At 40.7% G+C, this 19,137-nt stretch overlaps 1 protein-coding gene across 5 annotated transcripts in view; it reads right to left on the reverse strand.

The window, feature by feature from the left end:
* The window catches only part of SNX14 (sorting nexin 14), a 609,680-nt gene that overhangs the window by 296,526 nt on the left and 294,017 nt on the right, over positions 1–19,137 (reverse strand). The window lies entirely within an intron of this gene.

Here is a 19,137-nt window from a genome sequence, read left to right on the forward strand (position 1 = left end):
CGAAGTGTAGGTGAAGGGATACCTAACTTTTTAATTAGTTGAAGGTTGGATAAAAAGAAAAAAGGGCGGGGATTCCTCCTAACTGGAGAAGTGCCCTCACACACCCATAAGGATGTCATGCTTCATCATTGGGCGCATGCTCCTTGTGGGGGTGGTGCTGCTGTCCCCCACGGTCCCCGCAAGAGGGCTCTTTGATGGAGATCTTTTTAGAGGAACGCCGCAGTGGTGAGTGTGGGTGTGTGGGGATTGGCACAAGTGAGTTAAAAATATCGTACTGGTACCCTCAGAGGATTTTATTCTTGGGTCCGTGCGATATGGTTAAAATAAAGCAGAGAAGGGTACTCGTGACCTAGTTGTCAGTTTCGAGAATGTTACCCTTGGTAAATATCTTGCTGATTGGCAGACCTACTGTGTTTCAAGATCATGTACAGAGAGTCACCAACAACATGAGATGCAGAGCCATCGCTGGTTTTGATATTCATTTATTTATCCAAAGCACACATACAAACAATCACTAGCTGCTCTTAAAAGCAAGCACTGATAAATTAAATAGGTCTAGTTATAGATGCATGCATTTAAAATGTTTTTATCATCGCCTGTAGCTCTTTTTGCCATCCTTTAAAAAAAGTTAATGTGAAAAGCAGGACAGTATAACTATTAGTAGGGTGAGGAAGAGCCGGTTGACTGCATAATGGAATATATATATATATATATATATATATGTATATATATATATATATATATATATAGATATATATATTTTATAGACGATGTTTTTGTTGTATGGCAAGGAAACATGGCCAGTGCACTGGAATTTGTAGAAACCATCAACACCAACGATGAGAATCTTAAATTTACATCAGTAATTAGTGCGAAGGAGGTGGATTTCCTAGATGTAAAAATGTATTTGAAAGAAGGAAAATTAGCTACCACTCTCCACCGGAAAAGCACGGCAGGAAATTCAACACTCCATGCCCGAAGTGCACATCCAAAACATGTTATTGACAATATCCCTTATGGTGAGATTTTACGTTTAAAAAGAATCTGCAGCACACAGGAAGATCTTAAGTCATGCACCGAGGAAGCTTTGAGTAGATTCAGAAAGAGAGGGTATAGAGAGGCAATTTTAACATCTTCAGTCAATAAAGCAAACTCAAGGTCACGCAATTCACTCCTAGAACAAAATTTGGAGAAGAAACAAATAGTTAATACTACTGACAATGAGGGACCTAGATTGATTCTCACATTCAATCAACAAGAAAGAAAATTGAGATCAATCATTAATAAAAATTGGCCAATCATTTTAACAGATGGAATCCTAGCACCCAGAGTCAGGACTGTTCCTACTATTACCTTCAGAAAAGGGATCACAATGCGATCACAGATAGTTAAAAGCAGTCCTGAACTAGGCAAAACAGAGTCATGGCTACAACCTAAGTTGGGTTTTTTTAAGTGTAGCACATGTCGGGCCTGCAAATTTGGGATGAATACCACCCATTTTCTCACTCCATTCAGCAAGGAGAAAAAGGCGATTAGAGGCAACTACAATTGTAGAACAGATTATGCTGTGTATGTTCTGAAGTGCACCTGTGGCCTTCGGTATGTGGGCAGTACCAAATTACAGGTGCACGTCAGAATTCTACAGCATTTGCGAGCTATCGTGAACAATGATACAGCCTATCCGGTAGCTAGGCATTTCAAAACCCAACACAATAACAACCTTCAAGATTTAAGGTATTTTGTAATTGCAGCCATTCCAAAACAACGAAGAGGGGGAGACAGAGAACGCTCATTAAGACAATTGGAGTCCAAAATAATCTTAGAGCTGGACAGTAAATACCCCAATGGCCTAAACACAACTGAGGACATGCATTATTTTTTATGAGATCCTATTTTTTATGGCGTGGTTGTTTATGAATTATACGTTTTGTATGTGTTTTTTATTAAGTACCATGCTATATTTGAGAAATAAGACAAGTCATTGTGATTCCTTATGTATTGTATAATGAGACTGCATCTTAGTATTGGTAAACAACAGTTCAACTTGACCACCCCAGAAATTTACGATATCTTTTAACTAATTTTAATAATTGGTTATTATGGAATGAAATCCTTTTTAGCAAGGTTTCTTTACTTTTCAAACAACTATTTTTAAGTATTTAGCAGTACTTATCATGTTGGTCACATGTATGTATTTAAGCATTGAAGCACTTTAGCCAATCAAGCATTTCATTAATAGTACTTGGCACTTTATGGAGAACGCGTTATTTGCACAGACTTTTTTAACTTATTTTGATACTACCTCATGTCATAGATTTAAACATTATCCAACCTAGAGGTAGCTGTAGTGATTAATCAGCATCAATACTGATCTACTCATCTAAGCATTGAAGCACTTTAGTTAATTAAGCACTTTTAGCACTTGGCACTTTATTGAGAACACGTTATTTGCACATACTTTTTAACTTACACTGATACTACCTCATGTCATAGATTTAGACATTGTCTAATCTAGAGGTAGCCGGAGGGATAAATCAGCATCAACACTGATTGAATATCAGATGCCATTAATACAAGATGGGGGTTCAAACAACATCATAGATAAAACAATACACTATTACTGTATCGCTGTCAATACGGATATTTGCAATTAGCCAACAACTAAGGTTATATGACAAACAGTTTGGGTGTTTCAGCGTTTTAAATATGACATGGTGTATTTATACACACATTAAAGGTAATTTGTGACAGCTCCTTTAAGACATTAAGTCTAAATCATATATGGCAAAACCTTTTAAGTTGAATGCATTACAAGGTTGTCATTCAAAAGGTATATAGATCTGTACATAGTCAACGTAATTTCAAAACGCGGACAATTTTGTTGAAGAGTTTATGTCAACATGGTGTTTGTTTTATTATCCACAAGCTTTGCTCAGCGTACAAGAAGTTTATAATAAGTATGTATGAGTGTTGTACCCTGCTCTACTGTGCAACATCCTTCAGATTTGAAGAAAAAAAAGTGGTAAAGAAAAGTTAATAGTATGTTTTCCATTTTTATCACATGTGATCGGGTGTAGCACTGCATCTTTAAAATTGAAAAAAACAGCCTTAGCGTTTGTGGTAACGTGAGATCAAGGGCACTTGTTGCTCGAAACGCGTCACGAATGAGGTCTTTGGAAGAGTAAAACATCTCTGCCAACATATCTGGCGGTTTGTGTGCTTTCCTCTCGCCGGCCAGGAGGTTTGGAATAGCGGTTGTTTTTGGATATAGATATATATATATATATATATATATAGATATATATATATAGATATATATATATATATATATATATCGATTGTGTCCCACACCAGTCTGTAACATTATTTCTGGATAGTATGGTTATCAGCAGTAGCCCTTTGTAGCTTACTATCCTCCTAATGATAATATTCTTATTTTTATCCCAAATGCATTTTATTGCCTACACGAGAATTGTTGATATATTATATGCATAAAGTTTTTCTTAATTATAATGTCTGCTCTTACTAATTAAGACACAATTATTATGTGACAGACATGCCACAATAACTGAGGGATCGCATATTGTAGATCCTTTTTTCCTTTTGCATACACATACTCTTGGCCACATCCACGGCACACTAGTGGAACCGTCAGTCCCGTTTCTATATCTGTTGAGGTGCGTTATGAATCACTATCTACGAAAATATTTGCTGGCACTTCCGGAGTCCTATTTCGATGACTATTAGGACGTTCTGACCTCACGCTGAAGTCACACAGCCAACACGCATGCGTGGCGTCTTCCTCATTTACTTTAAAACGCATGGGTTTTAGAAACACGAAAGACGAGCATTCCAGACTGCTGTGAGAGACGTTTGTTAAACCAGGAGAAACAATCCGGCCCGACTGATAGGTGAGCAGATCAGCGACATATGCTAGGTTGCTTCATGCGAGTCTATTGACTTAACCAGTTCACGGACACACTATCCCTTATATATTGGGTAATACCTTTAGTCTCTTTGCTGTATTGTAAAAACTTTAAGCATATTATCATATGCAGATGGGCACATACTCTGAGCATATCAGTAGGCTTTGTTGAGCTTCAATATATGAGACTCGTTTACTAACAAGCAAGTAATTCGGAAACTTAGACACACATGACCATCGGGGATATCACGGAGTCGCAGCACCCCTGCTATAAGATATTGGTGTTGGACCAATATTGCGCTAAACAGACTCTAACAGATAGTTCTATCTATACACTCTGGTTTTATGTATTTATTCTTACGTCACATATAGGGCGTTTTCCCTTGCCTGACTTAGATGATAGCTGTATCGCTGTCGGACAACTCCGGTTTCCGGAGTTTGTATAGACATCTTATGAGCCCTTCTCTTGGATTTAAATGGGTTTCATATGTGATAGATTAAACTCTTTCAGATTAACGACAGATATAACATCATGTGAATGTTTGTTTCGGGACATATTGGCCCTGTTAACCTTCTTAAAAATATGTTTCATCTTTAGGAGGCCTTAATTTGCGAACTTCTTAAGAGAATACTTTATCAACGCTCCATCATTATTTTGAACTGGGGGTCCCGTATCGGTCTTAAAAAACGGAAGGCACCCTACACACTTGAGTGAGTATGCAATCTATTTTGAGAAGCACTGACAAATGCCACATATTGCATAATTATACTATGTGTTCATAATTGCACTACTACCATGCAATATTTACGCGTGGCATCCCCTCCCATATTTTCAGATCAATTCTGCGCTGATGTACAACAAATTCTTGGTCTTTTGATGAAATTATACCAGCTTAAATCGACATCAAGCCTTGCAACTCGTTTAGGTATCTTTACCATCTTACCACGATACCTCTCTCATAAGTATGTCTATCTATGTAATGTGTCTTTACGACAAACAGACTGTATACAAACTGGTTTTTACGCTCATATATTTTTCAGCATTGACGTCTGCCTTTGCCGCTCTAGACATAACGTGCCACATTGCTTCAGTTGAAATTTGGATTAGGAACATTCTGTTTGACCTTTGAACAGTAAGGGATAATGTACTGTTATAGTTCATTATAAAGTAGATATCCTCTATAAGTAATCGAAAGTGCATAGCTATGTCTTCTCTTTTGGGACACAAAAGTGTTACCGGGCAAAAAACCCTTGCTTTCTAATCCTATCTTTCACGGTTCACTCATTTTTAAATGCATGGATCACTTTAATTATGACTATAATGCACAATATGATGGGTGCAGTTATTGAGGTTGTTCTTTCCTCCATTTCGAGGCCTTCACCCACTACGCATTGATACATCACCTAAAATTAAAAGTTTAACGTTCAAGCATGGGTAGATTAAAAAATAAATGTATATCCTTTTGTTGTATTTTTAGGTATCCCTGCCCAGTACAAGTCTGTTGACACCATATCCTAGGTGGGCGAGGTCCTGATGAAGGTGGTTTCATTCCATACTATCCCACCGAAACGCGCGTAGACCACGTGCGCCCAAACCCAATAAGAGTTGTGTCATCATTATCAACTATTGGAGATGTCCTTATTATTCTGATACTCCTGACACCCATATAGTATAAGTGTTATGTATGCATGAAAGTATAATTGAGTTACGAGTGTGTTTATGAGTGCTGTTTGAGTCTTGGCTGAGTAGGGTTGTTTGATTTTATATAACAGTTATATAATTTTTCTTCTGTCTAAAAAACTGTACGTTTATCAATTTAGGAAATGAAATGTTTGGCATCAGTAAATGAATTTATCTGGTGGACAATTATAACAAAAGTTTAAATATAGAGAATGAATATACAAAATAAAATTTTTATAAAAAACAAAAAGTTTATGTATTAATCAATTTAAATGTAAAATGACTATGCAACATTAGTAATGGACAACCCATGCACAGATTTAATCTGAGGTAAAAGAAATAGAGGTCTGAGAGGAGTTATAGCTGTGTCATATAGATCTGTACATAGTCAACGTAATTTCAAAACGCGGACAATTTTGTTGAAGAGTTTATGTCAACATGGTGTTTGTTTTATTATCCACAAGCTTTGCTCAGCGTACAAGAAGTTTATAATAAGTATGTATGAGTGTTGTACCCTGCTCTACTGTGCAACATCCTTCAGATTTGAAGAAAAAAAAGTGGTTAAGAAAAGTTAATAGTATGTTTTCCATTTTTATCACATGTGATCGGGTGTAGCACTGCATCTTTAAAATTGAAAAAAACAGCCTTAGCGTTTGTGGTAACGTGAGATCAAGGGCACTTGTTGCTCGAAACGCGTCACGAATGAGGCCTTTGGAAGAATAAAACATCTCTGCCAACATATCTGTGGGTTTGTGTGCTTTCCTCTCGCCGGCCAGGAGGTTTGGAATAGCGGTTGTTTTTGGATATATATATATATATATATATATATATATATATATATATATATATATATATATATTGACGCTGGCGCTCTCCTCTAGGGCGGTGCATCCATTACGGCAGGGACACACCGGTTTCTATTTTTCAATAAGAACAAAAGCGCCGCCTCTCGACGGCCGAAATTGTTATCAAGGATGCACTCACTCGTGTGTTTTATGATTTCAGGGCGATTTTATTTCAAACACATAATAATCACACACAGAACGAAGATTTTTTGAGCACTGGTAAAATAAGCACTTTAAAAATTACAACTTTGACAAAAAATTTACACATTGGCAGATTAATTGATGTTCACACTGCATTAACCACAATGCACCATACGAAAAATAGTAAACACATGGGTGTATGTAGAAATAAAAGATGTCTGTGTAAATCTAACAACATCCCGTGATCAAGCCTCAGGAGAGGTGAAACGCGTTGGGTGAAGCAGCGCTATTGAAATAAAAATCGCCCTGAAATCATAAAACACACGAGTGAGTGCATCCTTCATAACAATTTCGGCCGTCGAGAGGCGGCGCTTTTGTTCTTATTGAAAAATATATATATATCTCCACTCTTACGGTTCCCAGTCATCGGGTAATTGCAGCGCTCCTCGTGGGTGCTTGTCCCTGCGGCAGAACCACGCTGTGGTAAATAATTTAATTACCGGTACTTAATTTGATGCGGAAAATTAATAATAATAGCTCAGAAAAATAAGAGGCAGAATCCGTGGTATTAGAGGTTCGGAACTGGCTTTATTCCAAAATCAATTCGAATTGATGGACTCCATATTCCATCACCACGAAGGTTCAGGAAGTGAAGGGCCAACTTTATTGACAAGTAATCATTTTTATACAATAGGCATTACAGTGAAACAGATGCAGGAGGCGTAACAGTTGATAACAAAGATAAAACATACATGCGTAACTAAAAGTGGGTGTAACTAGGCGTAACTAAAGAACATCATCAGGTATGATGTCACAATAGGGTGGTTTCATGAAAGAATTTCGCAATGTCAGCAGAGATACTCGGCAGAGATGCGCGCGCAGCAGCATGACGTGTGATTGACGTGCAACTAGGGGGTGAAGGGGACTTGACATTTAGCTCTACATGTGGAGACAGAAGTCTGGGGGGTCAAGTCAACCTAATCCCAAATCATATCTAACATCCTATGTTTAAAGAACTATGTTATCCAAAAAGAAAGGTCTCTTAGGATAGAATCTTATTCTATACTGACTATACTGACTGTTAGTGCGTGTACAAGCGTCTAAGTGTCTACACTAGATGCGAGGGCAGAAATCTTCCATAGTAACAGGGCTATGAATTACTTGCATAAAGACAGAGAAGCCGGGCCCTTTGCTCGGTAGCTGGAAGAATGTTTACTTAAACTACTAGACAGGAATGCATTGGATAGGGAGCGGAGCAGATAATCTCGAAGGTGAAATACAGTTTTTGGCAGGCAACAGGCTGGAGTCAGGCACCGTTAGCCGCGCAGGGAATAGGACAAAGTTCATGGATACAGATGCAAGCTCAGGCTGGAGCTTTCAGAGGCAGAAGGCAGGAAAAGGCTTAATGGCAGAATCAGGGCCTACCCGCCTGGACTGTAAAATGGGATAAATGAGCCATATAAAGCCGGTGGCCTTTCATACTTAAGAATGGAATATCCGACCCATTCATGGCGGATCTGAAAGAGGACATGTTGGCGGTGGACGCACATGTGTTTGCGTCTTCATAACTGGAACTGGAGGGAACATACATGTACTTGTGATTTATACATGAAACCGTTGGGGTCCAAGATAGGGGACATAACTGATCATAAAAATCCATATTTCCACATTCCCTCCTTGTCCCCTACTTGCCCTTAAGAGATATCAATCTTCATCAATCCGTTGATCTGTTCATATAGCATCATTTGTTCTTCTTTTTTCTTCTGGGATGAATGAAATCTTGGTGGTGGAATACACGATGTGGCACACAGACCACAAATCGCTGGTCCACATTGTAGGCATAAGCAGCAACTGAATAGTATGAGAAAGCCAATACCTAGGAAGGATAGGACCCTCCATCCAAAGGTAGATAATACACTCCAAAACCAACCGGACCAAGTCCAGGTGCCTGGATTCTGGTGTATCTGGCTTACAATCTTATGAAGGCGAGTTATGGCTTTATATACAGATGGCGAATTTTCTGGTATGAAAATGCAACAACTTGATCCGATGACCCTACAAGCTCCGCCCCTATCGGCCAGGATGACGTCAAGGACAAGACGATTTTGAAGCACAACAATCCGCATAGCAGACTGCTCTTCTGTTAAATTGCCTAAGGCGGAAATAGTTTCGTTCACTACTGCTTCAAGGGTTCTGGTTAATCTACGTATCAGCTTACTATTGGTAACTGTACCTATATAGGGAAAGAGACCTTTATTGAAATCTGTGTATTTTTCCCATGCTGTCTCAGTGTAATCGACTATTGGGAGATCTCTCCGTTCTCTATTGTGTACTAAATGAGTATTTCTATGATAATCTGGAGGAGCTAGGAAAACAGGTGGCAAAAGGAATCCGATGTAGCAGGTACCATCCCAATCTAGAGGCAAACGTATATATGCAGTCTGACCACATACGAAGTAGGAATGGCGAGAAGCTCTAAATGTAGACTTGCCTTGATCACTGAATTCTATTACAATGGGGCATCTACTATGGCCCATTTGTATGGAACCATTCTTTCTTACACATAATTCACCTTTAACTGGGAATACTGACATGGCGGGCAAAATTGGTGCAGCTTCGGATTCAACATTCAGGATCATGAGATTAAGCGTGAAATTCCCTAATCCATATACTTCATTTTCTAGATCAGTTCCTGTTCTTTTGGGAAGTCCCTTCTTGTCAGGGTAGCAGACTTTGAGTAAAACTAAGTTCAGGTTTCCCCATACCCAGTTGTCTTGATAAACTGCAGAATTCGAATCTAGGGAATTAATTAAACTAAACCATGCTCCACAGGAGCCATTGTGTGTGAACGGATATGGAAAGAGAGGCAGAATTCCCTTATAGTTCTGATAGGGAGGGAGTCGGCCACATATCCAACAATTTGTAGCATTGCTAGCCTGATGGGAATGATGTAACATACTAATGAAAGTGTTATTGCGCAGCGCAAATCTATAGGACAACTCATGCGGGGGTAATTCACTAAAAGAATGTTCAGCAGTAACATTGTAAACATGTTTAGAAATAGGATAATATATGTGCAACAATATACTTGCAGCTATTATTAAAAGACTTAAGAAAAACAAAATTAATAACGTCACTGTGCAATGACTACGCAGTGATTTACAGTACGCATGTTGTTTCATTTGCTTTTTTCGGTGTCTTTCTCTATTCAGGTCTAGGGAATACATGTCAGAGACAAATTCGACCGATTCACCTTGGAGAGGACTTAAACAATCAAATTGTCTGACTTATTAGACCTCAGTTTTAGTTTATATTGTTCCTGATTACTCGGTTCAACCAAAGGAAGCTTTGAGTCAATCGGTGAAGACACGCGAGGTGTATCGTTTACATCTGATTGTAATCCATGAAATTTCTTGATATGACTTGAATGTATCCAGCCTTTGCGACCTTCGATCTTCACGGCTGTCCTCGTGGTGAGCAGTACTAGTTGAGGCGATTTCCACCTAGGATCCAGCTGAGACTTCCGGTCAAAGTTCCTCACTAACACCAGGTCCCCGGGAACTACGTCATGGGGTTTCACCTCGGTGTTGTCGGGAAAGGCTGCAGCTACCTGTGAACGACAAGATTGTAGTGCAGACATCAAGGAAGCCAGGTAATCTGTCAGCATATTACAGTCAACATCAGTTATTTTGCGTGGTATAGGCGTCCCCCACATATTTGGTGGTCTGCCAAAGACCACCTCATAAGGGGATAGCCCTGTTTGAGAGTGCGCTACCATTCTCATGTAAAAGAGTGCAACTGGTAAGGCTACTACCCAGTCGACACCTTTCTCTCTACATATTTTGGACAATCTAATTTTCAGAGTTTGATTATGTCGTTCCACGAGACCTGCTGCCTCGGGGTGTCGGACACAGTGAAATTTCCACTGATAGCCTAACAAAAGTGAAACGTGTTTCATTAGTTCGGATGAGAACGGCTGGCCGTTATCTGAGTAGACAACACGTGGTAAACCGTACCGTGGGAAGAATTCTCGAACTAACTGTTTGGCAGTAGTCGGGGCAGTGTAATCTGAAACCGGGTATGCCTCTGTCCAACGGGAAAGAGCACAGACAACTACAAGAACATATTTGAATCCTCGACATCGTTCCATCTGGATATAATCCATCTGGAGGACTTCAAAAGGGTGATCAGGAGGCTGAAATCCACCCTGTTCTACGGGAATGCTTTTACCTGGGTTAAACTGACAACAAATCATACAGGTACGAACTTTTTGTTTAGCTGCTGCTCGTAAATGTTTGTTGAACCAAATGTGTTGAATGCTGTCTAGCATAGCTTTTTCTCCTAGGTGCGCTGGACTATGTACAGTATTAATGATAACTTGGACCATTGAATCAGGAAGGAACCACACAGATTTTTCCTTCGTCATCCATCCTTGATCCGTTTGGATCCCTCCTAATTCAGTCCATTTCTTTATTTCATCTGGTGTAGCATGTGTCTGTATGTCAATTACGTCAAGAGCGGGATCCTTAACCGTCATGCAATATGTTGGTGTCGGAACTATTGTCTTTGTCATGTCGGATGTGTGAGTTTGAGCAGTCTGTTTAGCTGTTCTGTCAGCTAGATCATTGCCTTGGGAAATGATATCAGTAACTTTCGTATGAGCTTTACATTTCATAATTGATATTGCAGTGGGTAGATGTATTGCATCTAATAAGGCATGAATGAGGGGTCCGTGCTGAATGTGGGCACCGTGAGAAGTTAAATAACCTCTTTCTCGCCACAGCACGCCGAAGTCATGTACAACTCCGAATGCATAACGTGAATCAGTGTATATGTTGACTTTTTTATTTGTGGCTTGAATACAGGCTTGTGTCAGAGCGATGAGCTCTGCTGCTTGAGCTGACAAGGTATTTATGCCATTTGTTTCAATGATTTCAGTGTCTGTGGTGACTGCATACGCAGCCACTAGCTCTCCTGTACTTGTTCTCATACATGACCCATCTACATACAATGTCAGGTCTGGATCTGACAATGGGACGTCTGTCAAGTCTTGTCTAGGTTTCGTCGTGATAGTGATAACTTCAATACAATCATGTGCTAGTGGGTCTGTTCCGTTTACTGGTAACAGTGTGGCAGGATTCAATGTACTACAACGTCTGATTTCTATGTGTGGCTGAAACAATGTTAACTCGTAACCGGTGAGTCTTGCTATAGTCAAGTGTTGTGTTTGTGTGCGGTTCAAGAGAACCTCTACTGCATGTGGTACTTGTACTGTCAATTGGTGTCCTAGTACTATGGCATCGCTTTGTCTGATTGCTAAAGCTGTTGCTGCCACTGATTTCAGGCACGCAGGCAGAGCCTGAGCTACGGGATCTAATGTACTAGAAAAATAAGCACATGGTTTGTGTGATCCTGCTTGTTCCTGTGTGAGTACTGACAAGGCAGTACCTTCGCGTTCTGTAACAAAGAGTGTAAACTGTTTATTGTAACATGGTGTTGCTAAAACGGGTGCTTGACATAAAGCTTTCTTTAAGCTTTCAAAAGCTTGTGTATGTTCCTGAGTCCAAGGGAGAACAGTCGATGTGGCTGCCTCCTGTGTTGTCAACTGAATGAGTGGTTTTGCTAGAAATGCATACTGAGGGATCCACTGCCTACAATATGAAGTGAGGCCTATGAAAGCCCGCACCTCCTTTTGTGTCTTGGGTATTGGCATGTTAGCAATTAACTGGATGCGATCTGGTGTAAGCTGCCTTCCCTCCTTGGACAGCGAGTGCCCAAGGTAAACAACTCGCTGGACACAGAATTGCAGCTTAGAAGGGGACACCTTGTGCCCCTTTTCGGCCAAAAATTGTAAAACCGTCAGTGAGGCTTTTTCACATTCAGGTTCGCTTCTAGCGGTGATCAGCAGATCATCGACATATTGAAGCAGGGCAGTGTTGACTGGCATGTGGATACTGTCAAGTTCTCGTTTCAGTGCTTGGCTATAGATGCTGGGGCTTTCTGTGAATCCTTGAGGTGCGCGTGTGAATTTAAAGCTTCGTCCATTTAAACTAAATCCGAACAAGTATTGGCTTTCCGGATCTATTGGGACGCTGAAAAAGGCATTCTTGAGATCAATTACAGTAAAGAATGTTGCTTCGGAATCAATGGCTGTCAGTAATGAAGAAATGTCTGGGACTACGGGGTATTGTGGTACAATGCATTTATTTAATTCGCGCAGATCAATAACCAATCGATATACTGGCGGGGCTGTTGGATCAGTTCGTTTAAGAATCGGAATTATCGGTGAATTACATACATTGGAGTCGGTTTCCACAACCACTCCTTGGGTAATAAGCTCGTCAATGATTTGCAGTAAAGCCACTACAGCATCTGGGGGTAACTTGTATTGTCGCATTCGTGGTAGTACCACTCCTGCCTTTAGTGTGACTCGATATGGTGTAATGTTCATGCAACCAACATCTGTAGGGCCTTGTGCCCATAAATGTGTGGGTAAAGTCTGCAGTCGGTCATCCATGTCTCGGGACACATAGTGCCCTTTGAAATCACGTAGAAACAATCTTACTCCTTCCGGAGAACAACATATTATAGCTCCTAGAGCTTTCAATGTTTTTATACCTAACAAGTTTTCTGGACATGATTTAGTAAGTAATAAATCTGTAGTTCGTGTCAAGGGGCCAATCGTAAGTGGAAGAGGCTGTGATACTTCGTTAATGATAGGTTTTCCTGAAAAGCCAAGGGAAATATTCTGTGAGCCTGAGAGGGGTGCCCCTGGAACTTCACTACGTTTTATGGTTGTTCGGCTTGCCCCTGTATCAAGTAAAAATTTTCTATCTTGGCCTAATAGTTCACTGTGTACATAAGGTCCTTCTTGATCCACAGGGACCTCAATAAGGGGTAAGCCAACTTCCCTCTCTAGGCTGTTTCATGAGTATCGTTGATAATCAGGATAGTCATACTGTGCGGTCTGATACATCTGTTGTGTCGTTGTTTGTGTGGCAGCAATAGGCTGCGGTGGTGGAGCTGGCATAGACTGTTGCGGAGCTGGCATGGACTGTGCATGCTGCGGGGCTCCTCGTTGGTTCTGATCCTGTCTAAGTGGTCGTGGTCTTTCTTTTGTGTTACCTATGGCGATATTATGTTTTAAAACTGGACAATCGTGTACATAATGAACTGGCTGTTTACAATAGTTGCACGTCCCTTTTACAGGACCTGCTGAAACACTGGACTGTGTCATACCCTTTTTATGACCGTCAGTTGGAACTGTCTGGGAAACTAGCATTTTCATTTTCGTGTCTTTCATGCGTCTTTGTTCATGTTCTTGTTCCTCTCTGATTCTATTGTGATGGTACTGTAGCATTTGTAACATTTGTGACGGAGTGTTACCTTGCCAGGTACTCTCGAATTTCAATACTCTATTCTTAACTTGGGGCAAGGCATTTTCAACCAATTTTGTCACAAACAGATGTGGATACGACTCGCTACTTGCTTTTATTCCACTATTTCTACCAAAACATTTTTCAAATCGGGAATAGAAATCACTAGTGTCTTCATCTGGTTTTTGTTTACAGGCTGAGATTGCACCCCAGTCTTCCTTTTTCGTAGTTAATAAACGTGGCAGTACCTGTACTAGTAGACCTGGTAGTGTTTTGGTCTTTTCCCCAAGCCCTGAACCTGGACCTCGAGCTTTTTCTTCGTTTTCTAATGCTGTCCAATCTATCTTCTGGTCTCCCACCTCCCAATCCTTTTCCTTGAGTTTTTCGTAAATGCCCGCAGGCATTAATACCTTCAATATTGTCATAATGTCGGGGTAGGTATATTCTCCCATGAGTAACATATCTTTAATTTCACGGTGGAAACCCGCTGGGTCTTTGTCATGACTGGGTACCACTTTCTTCATTTCTAATAGTTCTATTTTAGATATAGGTGTGTATACAAATACACGTTTAAACTGATTGTCCTCGCCTTTTATCGGGTGGACTTCGCGTAAGGGATTCTGTCTATCCATGTAATACGTCGTTCTTTCCTTGATGGGTAGTGAGACATGTTCGGGACATACAAAAAGAATGTACTGCTTTCTGGATTCTAGTATTTCTCTAATTAACTCAGTACCTGAACCTCTCCATTTATTCGTGAGTAATTCAGTCAATATATCAGGTAAGGGACCGGGATCGGAGTGTTGGCTTTTATATAATATAAGGAGTTGTTGAATCATATAGATACCAGCTAAACGCTGTTCATCTGGGGTGAGGTTCAAAAACGTGTGCGCTAGTGTATCATCACCATATTTTCCGGGACTATCAACCCAGTGAACGGCTGACCTGGCTAATTCTTGTTCGTCCATAGAATCGAGTATGTGATAACCCCTTCGTTCTCGGAGTAATTTGTCAGCGGCTTGGAACGAATGTTCGGGGGACCTTATATTTATTATAGGAGTTTGGAATTTTCTGCTATTATCTGGACGTATCGGACGTATCGGATCAGTAAAGCATCTAGTATTATTGCAAGATCTTCCTCTACCTACATAGGCCATGGTTTCTAACTGTCCTGTGGGCAGTTCTAATTCTTCCTCCTCCTCGGTTTGTTCAGGTTCGTCTACTGCTAATCTTTCTTCGTGTATTCGTTCTACTTCTTTGCGGATCTTGCGGCACATAGCTACTATACATGATCGTTTATCATGTCTCCCCTCTGATATATTCCGACTCCATGTGGTAAGAATTTGCATTTCTTCCGGATTTACCCCTGGTCGGTCTTGATTTCTGATCACACAGTTTATGAGGAAACGTAACAGTTCCCCCTGTATTTCCACTTTCTGGTACTCCATGGCTCTGTTAATACTCTCAGAATCTCGCCCTGACTGGACAAAGTGATATATATTTTCTAAATGTGTAGTCATTCCTGGTAGCCTCCCTAAGTATATTGCAGCTCGTCAGATACGTAATGATGCCAGCACCATTTCGTCCCCTTTTCCGGGCACAGGGTCATATCTACAATCTATTAGAAGTTCCTTGAGCGTGTTGGGAGTTACTAGTTTGGGCGTACGTTGGTGGGCTAATTCTTGAAAGGAAAGTTTATTTACTCTGGGTGGCGTGGAAAAAATGTTTGATGTACCTCCGGTAGCACCACCTGGGGTGCTGGGTGTGAAAGGATTTGTTGAACGTGATATAGCAACCATAGGTGTGGATACAGATGTAGAAACAGATGCGCTTGCCGGAACTTGTGTCGGAATTTGCTGTTGCGGAGGTACAGACGGAGGAGGGTCTTGGCGTTGAACCCCCTCGGCAGGCGGTCTATGTGGCGCAGTATTAGCGTACTCAGGAGCTGCGTCGTCTAAATAAGAGGAAAGAAAAACATCTTCTGCGGTTCTGGGATGCCCTTTGGGATGTACTTTTATCGGAAACAATGGGGGTGGCAAGTCTTTTGGTATCTCTGGAGTAGCCTTAGGTAACCCTTCGGCCAGAAGAGGATACATACCATTCATAAGGGCATTTCTTTGTCTATTTGTTCTGATTTTACTCGAGTACCTTCTTCAATTAATAGATTTTCTCGAACTTTATTTGAATTCTCCTTACTTTTCTCTTCCTGTCTGAGCACTTTTTCTGTACGTCTATATGATTCTTTACGCCATAATTCAATGGCATCTTTCTGTGACTGTCTAGCTTTCTTTTTCCATAATTCTTCTTCTACTTTCATGATGCAATCTGCATCCCAGGTCCCAGCTGCGGGCCACCTCTGACTTTCTGGTAATTCCTTGGTGTAGTCTACCCATAAATCAAGAAATAATATGGCGTCTAGGCCATGTTTATGATACATGAAGTACCCTGGAGTGTCCCTAGGAGGAATGGGAACAGCTTCTTCGAGTACCCCTTTTCTAGTTTTGATCTGTCTTAATTTCGAAAAGAGCGGCATATTGAGAACTGATCTGATACCTAATTTTTAACACGTTTAATACCACAAAACACAATAATGAACAGTCATTCACACCACAATATGCAGAACGTATTTAAAACATTTTAACATTTAACATTTAATGAACAAACAATGATGGCCATTTTTAGGGAACTAGTCACTAAGCATAATACTCGGCACTAACTAGGTAATTCTGAATTATATACTAGACATACTTGATATACTGCTAAACAGTACAGATACACTGCTGAAACAGTGCAGACCGGATTTGTGTACCCAAACCCGTCTTGACCGGCACAAACTATGTGCACGTCAGAACGCCTCCCCGACAATGGTACTCACCGGGTAGCTCGGAACGGAAGGCCTCGGAACTGAACTGAACTGGACCTGAACCGGACTGGACTCGACTCGAAACTTCGGAACCTCGGAAACTGGTGGGCCTCTGTATACCTCGGATCTTGCTCTCTCAGCTAGGCTCTGGTCGGGATACTTCGCACTTCTCACCGCCTCGTCTGGGTGTTGATCGCAGCCTCAGTTACCCCCGCTCGGCAGGAGGGAGATACAGGAAATCCTGTGGGTACGCGTTGTTGTCCGTCCAGCTGTGGCAGGAGACCGGGCCTGCAACGCACCTCCGGCGCGTGAGATGAGAAAGTGTCCCTATTCGGGCGCCATATATGTGGTAAATAATTTAATTACCGGTACTTAATTTGATGCGGAAAATTAATAATAATAGCTCAGAAAAATAAGAGGCAGAATCCGTGGTATTAGAGGTTCGGAACTGGCTTTATTCCAAAATCAATTCGAATTGATGGACTCCATATTCCATCACCACGAAGGTTCAGGAAGTGAAGGGCCAACTTTATTGACAAGTAATCATTTTTATACAATAGGCATTACAGTGAAACAGATGCAGGAGGCGTAACAGTTGATAACAAAGATAAAACATACATGCGTAACTAAAAGTGGGTGTAACTAGGCGTAACTAAAGAACGTCATCAGGTATGATGTCACAATAGGGTGGTTTCATGAAAGAATTTCGCAATGTCAGCAGAGATACTCGGCAGAGATGCGCGCGCAGCAGCATGACGTGTGATTGACGTGCAACTAGGGGGTGAAGGGGACTTGACATTTAGCTCTACATGTGGAGACAGAAGTCTGGGGGGTCAAGTCAACCTAATCCCAAATCATATCTAACATCCTATGTTTAAAGAACTATGTTATCCAAAAAGAAAGGTCTCTTAGGATAGAATCTTATTCTATACTGACTATACTGACTGTTAGTGCGTGTACAAGCGTCTAAGTGTCTACACTAGATGCGAGGGCAGAAATCTTCCATAGTAACAGGGCTATGAATTACTTGCATAAAGACAGAGAAGCCGGGCCCTTTGCTCGGTAGCTGGAAGAATGTTTACTTAAACTACTAGACAGGAATGCATTGGATAGGGAGCGGAGCAGATAATCTCGAAGGTGAAATACAGTTTTTGGCAGGCAACAGGCTGGAGTCAGGCACCGTTAGCCGCGCAGGGAATAGGACAAAGTTCATGGATACAGATGCAAGCTCAGGCTGGAGCTTTCAGAGGCAGAAGGCAGGAAAAGGCTTAATGGCAGAATCAGGGCCTACCCGCCTTGACTGTAAAATGGGATAAATGAGCCATATAAAGCCGGTGGCCTTTCATACTTAAGAATGGAATATCCGACCCATTCATGGCGGATCTGAAAGAGGACATGTTGGCGGTGGACGCACATGTGTTTGCGTCTTCATAACTGGAACTGGAGGGAACATACATGTACTTGTGATTTATACATGAAACCGTTGGGGTCCAAGATAGGGGACATAACTGATCATAAAAATCCATATTTCCACAACGCCGCTTCAAATTCTCAAAGAATCCCTCCAGCCGGAAGGACAAACAGGACGCACTCTCTGCAAGCTTTTTGCGCTTTTTTTTATTTTCTTAATTCCTTTACTGCACGGGATACAGGCATGAACAGATCTACGCATTTCGGTATTCCAGATACCTTGCTCACGATCAACTGTTTACTTGGCACCACCCTCTTTAAATTTGACTGGTTGTTACATCATTTCCTGGCCGTGACCCAAGTTCCCTTTGCATTCTGGAGAATGTAGTTTTATCAACAAGTTTTTGGATTTACTTTTTGTACCATGATTCTTTAAATTACATCGGAATCTTAACAATAAGAACTTAATAAAGATTATATAAAGAAAGACTGGAAAGAGGTCAATATTTCAATTTCATATGCTCAATTCGCAAGTTCATTTTCTGTTGATATTCCTTCTTTTTAATTCCTCCAATGGGACATGTCATTTTTGATCCTATATCTAACGTCATTCTCTGGGATAGACGATTCAATCATATTTCCCTTGTTTCTCCATTGTTACCCCTCTGGTGGGGATTGATCTTCTTAATGTGTGATGACACCAGTTTCAGATTCATCTTTACAAATCATTTCCCATCTTTTTACATGTCAAATTTTCCTTTTGTGTATTGTTCTTTATTGTTTTCATCCGTTCATTTTGTTTCTTATTGTTACCGTTTTTTATTTTCATCTTTTTTATATATTTCTTTCTTGTATGTGTTCATCTCTTGGTTTTTTTTTTGGTGAAACTGTAGTTG

This window comes from Triturus cristatus, chromosome 6 (assembly GCF_964204655.1).
Source record: "Triturus cristatus chromosome 6, aTriCri1.1, whole genome shotgun sequence".
Lineage (NCBI taxonomy): Eukaryota > Metazoa > Chordata > Amphibia > Caudata > Salamandridae > Triturus > Triturus cristatus.